This window comes from Elephantulus edwardii, unplaced genomic scaffold (genome assembly GCF_000299155.1).
Source record: "Elephantulus edwardii isolate Elephantulus edwardi_28Jun2011 unplaced genomic scaffold, EleEdw1.0 scaffold00235, whole genome shotgun sequence".
Lineage (NCBI taxonomy): Eukaryota > Metazoa > Chordata > Mammalia > Macroscelidea > Macroscelididae > Elephantulus > Elephantulus edwardii.
In genome coordinates, this window is record NW_006399985.1 from 21,765 (window position 1) to 28,081 (window position 6,317).

The 6,317-nt window shown below is 45.6% G+C and overlaps 1 pseudogene; it reads right to left on the reverse strand.

Annotated features, from left to right (window-relative positions):
* Positions 1-424: 424 nt before the first annotated feature.
* The window catches only part of LOC102876681, a 25,752-nt pseudogene continuing 19,859 nt past the window's right edge, over positions 425-6,317 (reverse strand).

Below are 6,317 nucleotides of genomic sequence, written 5' to 3' on the forward strand. Positions count from 1 at the left end.
TGTCCTCCAGGGTCACCCATTTTGAATAATATTGCATGAGTTCCTTGTTTTTCAATGCAGCATAGTATTCCATTGTGCGAATATACCACAGCTTCCCTATCCATTCATTTGTTGATGGGCACTTAAGTTGTTTCCAACTCCTTCCTATTGTGAACAAAGCTGTGATAAACATGGGTGTGCATATGTCTGTTTTGATGTCAGTTATGGTCTCTTTGGGGTATATTCCCAGTAGTGAAATTGCTGGGTCAAATGGTATCTCTATTTGCAGCTTTTTGAGAAAGCACCACACAGCCTTCCATAGTGGTGGCATCAGAAGCTCTTCCTTTTTAAGCTGCTTGTCTTGGGTTGGGTGTTATTCTCCACATTTTTATCTTTTGTTTCTTTGGGTTTTGTTTTTTTTTTCCTTTCCCCTTTTCCATTCAGCTGTGATTTGTGGCTTGTTCTTCAGCTCTGCCATCCGCCTGGCAAAATATTCCTGGATGGTTAAGGCGCTGGTGCTTGTGGTTTCAAGCTTAGCCAGAGGGGTGGGGCTGGATTCATCCCCAAGAGTCTTCTTATTCTGTCTTTTCCCAAAAACGCAATCAAGATCTGTTCTGCTCCGAGATGACAGGTCCTTCCCTTTTGTAAATTTCACATCATGGGCACGGGTTTGATGGGGTTGTTTGTATCTTTGTTTGCTTGTTTGTTTGAAACTTTAGCCTTTTCTTCAAGGCTGAAAGCTTTCTTCTCCTCATTGTCTGAGGCGTCTGGAGTTTCCCGGCCATGACAAGTGTTCCATTCAGTCAGGAGCTGGTTAAAATCACCTTGATGAGAAACCAGTCGCCTTCATTATTGATTGTAGCTCCAAGTCCCAGGTGGTTCTTTTTTACTTGATCTCCTGAGCTCCTAAACCCTGTCCTATAGACCACCTCATCTACTCCAGCATTTTCTGACCAGATTGGCAATCATCATTACTCCTTGCGGTGTTTCCTGGCTCCACCGCCCACTTCCGCTTTCAATGGTAATCTACCAGCACCGACGTCTCGGGCTATGCGGTGAGTCTCCGAATCCCGAGGACTGAAGTAAGCCCACTACTAGATGGGCTCTCTGTAAATGTTCATTAAAATTAATAAAATATTTTTTTTAAAAATGCATTCTGAAAAGCGGAGCTATGAAAGGAAAGAGTATGGTCATTTGTAAAGCTTTCCGGCTTCATATTCAAGCTGTTGAATATTGAAAACATACCTGCACTTTTCCCTGCGATCATTTCCACGTGTCTCTGTCATCCCACTGTTGTCTGGACCAACGCCCTGGGTATACAAAGCACAGCACAGGCCTTCACACAGCTCTGGACAACACGGCCGTTGTTTGTAGGTACTGTTGGGTTGGAACAGAACACACACCCCCTCCTCCACCCCAGTGGGTTTTCAGAGGCTATAAATCACATGGGAGGAGATTGTCCATCTTTCTCTCCCAAAAGAGCCTGACAGATTTGAACTGCCTGCCTTTGGGTTGGCAGGCCACCAGTGCTTACCACTAGGCCACCAGAGACCCTGGACAGCATGGCAGGGCCCTTGTGTGCCCTGAAGTTCCCTTTCCCAGGTTAGGCTGTAAGGGATCCCTTGTGCAGGGTCTTCGAGGCCTTCGGATCACCTGGGTGAGCTGGAAAGGCTGCAGACCCACATGGTAACAGAAGATGTCTGTGCGGAAACCAGTGCTTCCCCTCTAAAATCAAACTATGGTCGCCCCTTCCCCTGGCCTGCATTTCTCCACTGTTCCTTGTCAGCAGGTCTTTCACCACGCGCATGTGGGCACACACACACACACACAGAGACACAGAAACACACAGACACAGACACACACACAGAGAGACACACAGACACAAAGAGACACACAGACACAGACACACCCCCAACTAAATCTTGCTGGCGCTGCCTGGACCATCAGCCCAGCCTCTCCTATCCGCTCTGGAAAGCTCCTGTCCACTCCTCCAGTGCCACTCAGTGCTGCCCCCTGCCCTCCCTCGCCGCTGTCCCAGCCCCCCAGGCACCCTCTACTCAGAGCCTTCCGCACAGGGCCTCTTCTCTAACTTTGCCTCATACTGAGGCTCTCGGGTGTGACGCACCTGGGGGCTGCATCCATGATTGTTTATAAGCAGTGTCTCCTGAGTTGCTGTTAGTACACGAATCACCTTGGGTTTTCATAAATGTATATTCTGACTGAAAAAAATTCACACACTTTTAAAATATGTGTATAAATACCTAATTGTTGTCGTTAGGTGCCATTGAGTTGAGCATGACGCATGGTGACCCTATGAGCAGATCTGAATCCTGTCTGACCCAGTGCCATCCTCACAATCTCTGACACACCCGAGCCCATGGCTGCAGACACTGTGTGGGCCCACGCGGTTGAGGGGCTTCCTCTTTTGCCACCCCTCCACCTCTCCAAGCATGACGTCCATTTCCAAGGAGTAACCTCTCCGAGCAACACGCCCGAAGTGTGTACATGAAGCTTCATCATCTCTCCCCTCGGGGAGCACTCTGGCTGCACTTTCTCCAAGACATCTGTTACTTAGGCAGTTCATGTGATGTTCAGTACTCTATCACCACTCATCAGTTCAAAGGCATCAATTCTTCCTTATCCTTATTCACTGTCCAGCTCTCTGCAGCATAGCAAGATATTAAAATACCTAATTATACCTATATTAATTGCTAAGTGACTAAAACAAGCTTAGAAGCAGGAGTGGCATCCACTTCCAAAACAGCTTGCCTCTGGAAACCCTATGAACCTGGAGAAAGGACGAAAGTTATACAAGTGTTCAGGTCTTATGTTCATAGGGTCACTATGAGTAGCCTACAACTCGACGGCACTTAACAACAACAACAACATAGAGAGAGATCAGTTGGCCTAGTGGACAGAAAGTGATGCTACCAAACCAAAGGTGGGTGACTCTAATCCGCAGCCCTCAGGCCTGTTTTTAATTGTTTTTGGTCAAACATTCTTCTAGGCCATACAGCCCTGTTCTGTCCACTTGCTGTACAGAGGTAATTCATGTTTGCTGTGAAGCTGAACACTGTGACACTAATGTGTCAAATGCATTAATTCTTACCCGTGGTGGACAGTGTTCGGTGGAGCTCTCTGATTAAAACAGGCTTGGAAGCAGGAGTGGCATCCACTTCTGAAATAGCTTGCCTCCGGAAACCCTATGAACCCGGAGAGAGGATGAAAGTTGTCCAAGTGTTCAAGTTTTTTATTCATAGACTCACTATCAGTCGTCTGCGACTCAAAGGCACTTAACAACAACAACAAGTGGCAAGAAGCTGCATTGCAATCCTGAAGGCACACAGTTCAAGGCTACCTGCGGCTCCACAGGAGAAGAATGAGCAATCTCTTCCCGTGTGATTAACTGCCTCAGAAAACCTGCCAGAGGGTCAGCTATGGGTCAGTTCCAACTTGATGGCACACGGCAACGACAACAACGGCCCATTGAGTTGACTCTAACTCAGCACGGCCCTCTCTTGCTCCGTCTGTTCTCACAATCATTTACGTGCAGCTGTCCTCTTCCCGACCCTCTACTCCATCAAGCACAGTGCCCTTCCCCGGGGACCAGCCTCTCCGGAGAGCACGTCCAAAGTACAGGGGACAAATTTTACCATCCTCTCTTCTAAAGAGTACTCTGTTATTTTTTTTATTAGTTTTAATGAAAGCTTCCAGAGACTTAGGGTTACCATTATTCTGTCATATTTTTGTTCACTCTCATGGCAGAGTACGGTTCTTCAGTATTCCCACCAACACCGTAATTCAGATGCTTCAAGGCTTCTTTCATCTTCCTTATTCTTCGTCCAGCTTCTGCAGGCGTAGGAGTTGATAGAAAAGTTCATGACTTAGCTCAGGTGCACCTTGTTGTTGTTGTTGTTGTTGTTGTTGTTATGTGCTGTTGAGTTGCTTGCAACTCATAGCGACCCTATGTACAACAGCCCTAAACTCTGCTTTATCCTGTGCCAATCACATTGTCTCTGACACTCCCATCCAGATTACACCAGTCACTGAATCAATCCTCTTCATAGAGGGTCTTCCCCTCCTATGCTGTCCCTCCACCCTCGCAAGCATGATGTCCTTCTCCAAGGACCAGTCTCTCCTGACAACATGTCCAAAGTATGTCAGACAAAGCCTCAGAATCCTTGCCTCCAAGGAGCAACCTGGTTTAACCCTCTCCAGGATGAATCTGTTTGTTTCCTTAGCAGTCCATGGTACCCTCAATACTCTTCTCCAGCACCACAGCTCAAAGGCATCAATTCTCCTTCTATCCTCCTTGGTCATTGCCCAGCTCTCTGATGCATAACAAGTGATTGCAAAGACTGTATCAGACGCACCTTAGTCTCCAGAGAGACACCACTGCTCTTCAGTACTTTGGAGAGGTCCCCGGCAGCAGACTTTCCCATAGCAATATGTCTCTTAATTTCCTGGCTGCTGGTGCCAAGAGTGCTGACTGTGGAGCCAAGCAGATTAAAGTTGTTAACAATCTCAGTCTCTTCACCATCCACCCTGATGCTGCTGCCAGTTGGTCCAGTGGTGAGAATCTTTGTCTTCTTGACATTGAGCCTCAGTTCATATTGAAGGCTGCAGACCATGACCCTCTGCATCAAGCGCTTTAGGTCCTCCTCAGTTTCAGCAAGCAGGGTTGTGTCATCTGCATAACGCAGATTGTTGATGAATCTTCCACCAATCCTGACACCACACTTCTCCTCATAGAGTCCAGCCTCTCGGATAATCTGTTCTGCATACAGATTGAAAAGGTATGGAGATAGGACACATCCCTGGCGTACGCCCTTCCCAATTTTGAACCATGCAGCATTTCCTTGCTCTGTTTTGACGACTGCCTCTTGGTCCAAGTATAGATTTCTCATTAGCACGATCAAGTGCTCTGGGATTCCCATTCTTCTCAGAGTCAGCTACAGTTTGTTATGATCCACACAGTCCAATGCCTTTGCATAATCAATGAAACACAGATATACATTCCTCTGGTATTCCCTGCTTTCTGAACATATGAAAATCATCTCTAGCCAAACTATCCATCAAATGTTAACTAACTTGGCTTTATAACATAAGATGGTGGCATGGAGTACTTCCTGACTTGTGGCTGTTTTTTTCTGTTTTGTTTTGTGACTGTTTTTTTTAATACCTCAGAGACAGCCCTCCTTGGCAAAACGCATAGCTCTGTATCATTCCTTTTTTCTCTATTTTCAAACATTTTAATGAAGTTTGTAAAAATTTCATTGTATGTATTATATGGTTTTGCTAAAGTTTGTTTACCTGACACCTCCCGTTATTACTAGAAAAATTATTTGAGAATCTGTACTTAATGAAGAAAAATATGTCATCAGGACCAAAGGAAGACTCACCAATAGCCTCCTTTATGCAGATGGCACATCCTTGCTTGCTGAAAGTGATGAAGACTTGAATCACTTGCTATAGAAGATGAAAGAATACAGATTTTAATATGGATTGCATTTCAACATCAAGAAAACAAACATTTTCACCACCAGACCAATGGGCAACAGATAGATGAAGAAAAGATCAAAACTATTCACAGCATCTTACTTGGATCCATAGTCAACACCTTTGGTACCAGCAGTAAGGAGATATATTGCACTCGGAAAGGCTGTAGTCTGGGACCTCTCCAAATTATTGAGGGGCAATGATGTAAGTCTGAGGACTAAGTGTACCTGATTAAGGCCATGGTCTTTTCCATCACTTGCTATGCATCTGAGCATGGTTTCAGCACTGTCGTACGAGTTGCAGGTGACTCAACAGCATATAACAACAACATCCTGCATCTGAGAGCTGGCTAAAAATAAATTAAAATGACAGAAGAAAAAGCAATGCGTTTACTCTTGGAAAGGTTCCTGAGCACCCCAGGGACGGCCAAAAGAACAGCTAGGCCTCGGAGAAGGTGCAGGCAGACTGCTCCCTAGAGACAAAGATGAAGTTTTGTCTCACATACTTTGGACATGTTGTGAGAAGAGGCTTTCCTTGAAGAGGGACATCATGCTTTGAAGGCTGGACGGATGGTGAAGGAGAGGAAGACCCTCAATCAAATAGCTTTTCATACATCGTGACTGCAGCAATGAGCTTGACTGTATCGGAGATTGTGAGGATGGCGCAGGACATGACAGGTTTCAGATCTTTTGTTCATAGGTCACGACTAGCAGTGCATGATGACACCTAATGACAACTCATTACTAGATAGATAATTTGGATGTGTTCATTTTAGTGGTTTAAATATTAGAGAGAATTTACTCAACCTGTATGCACAGCAGATTGTCCGAGAGGATGGG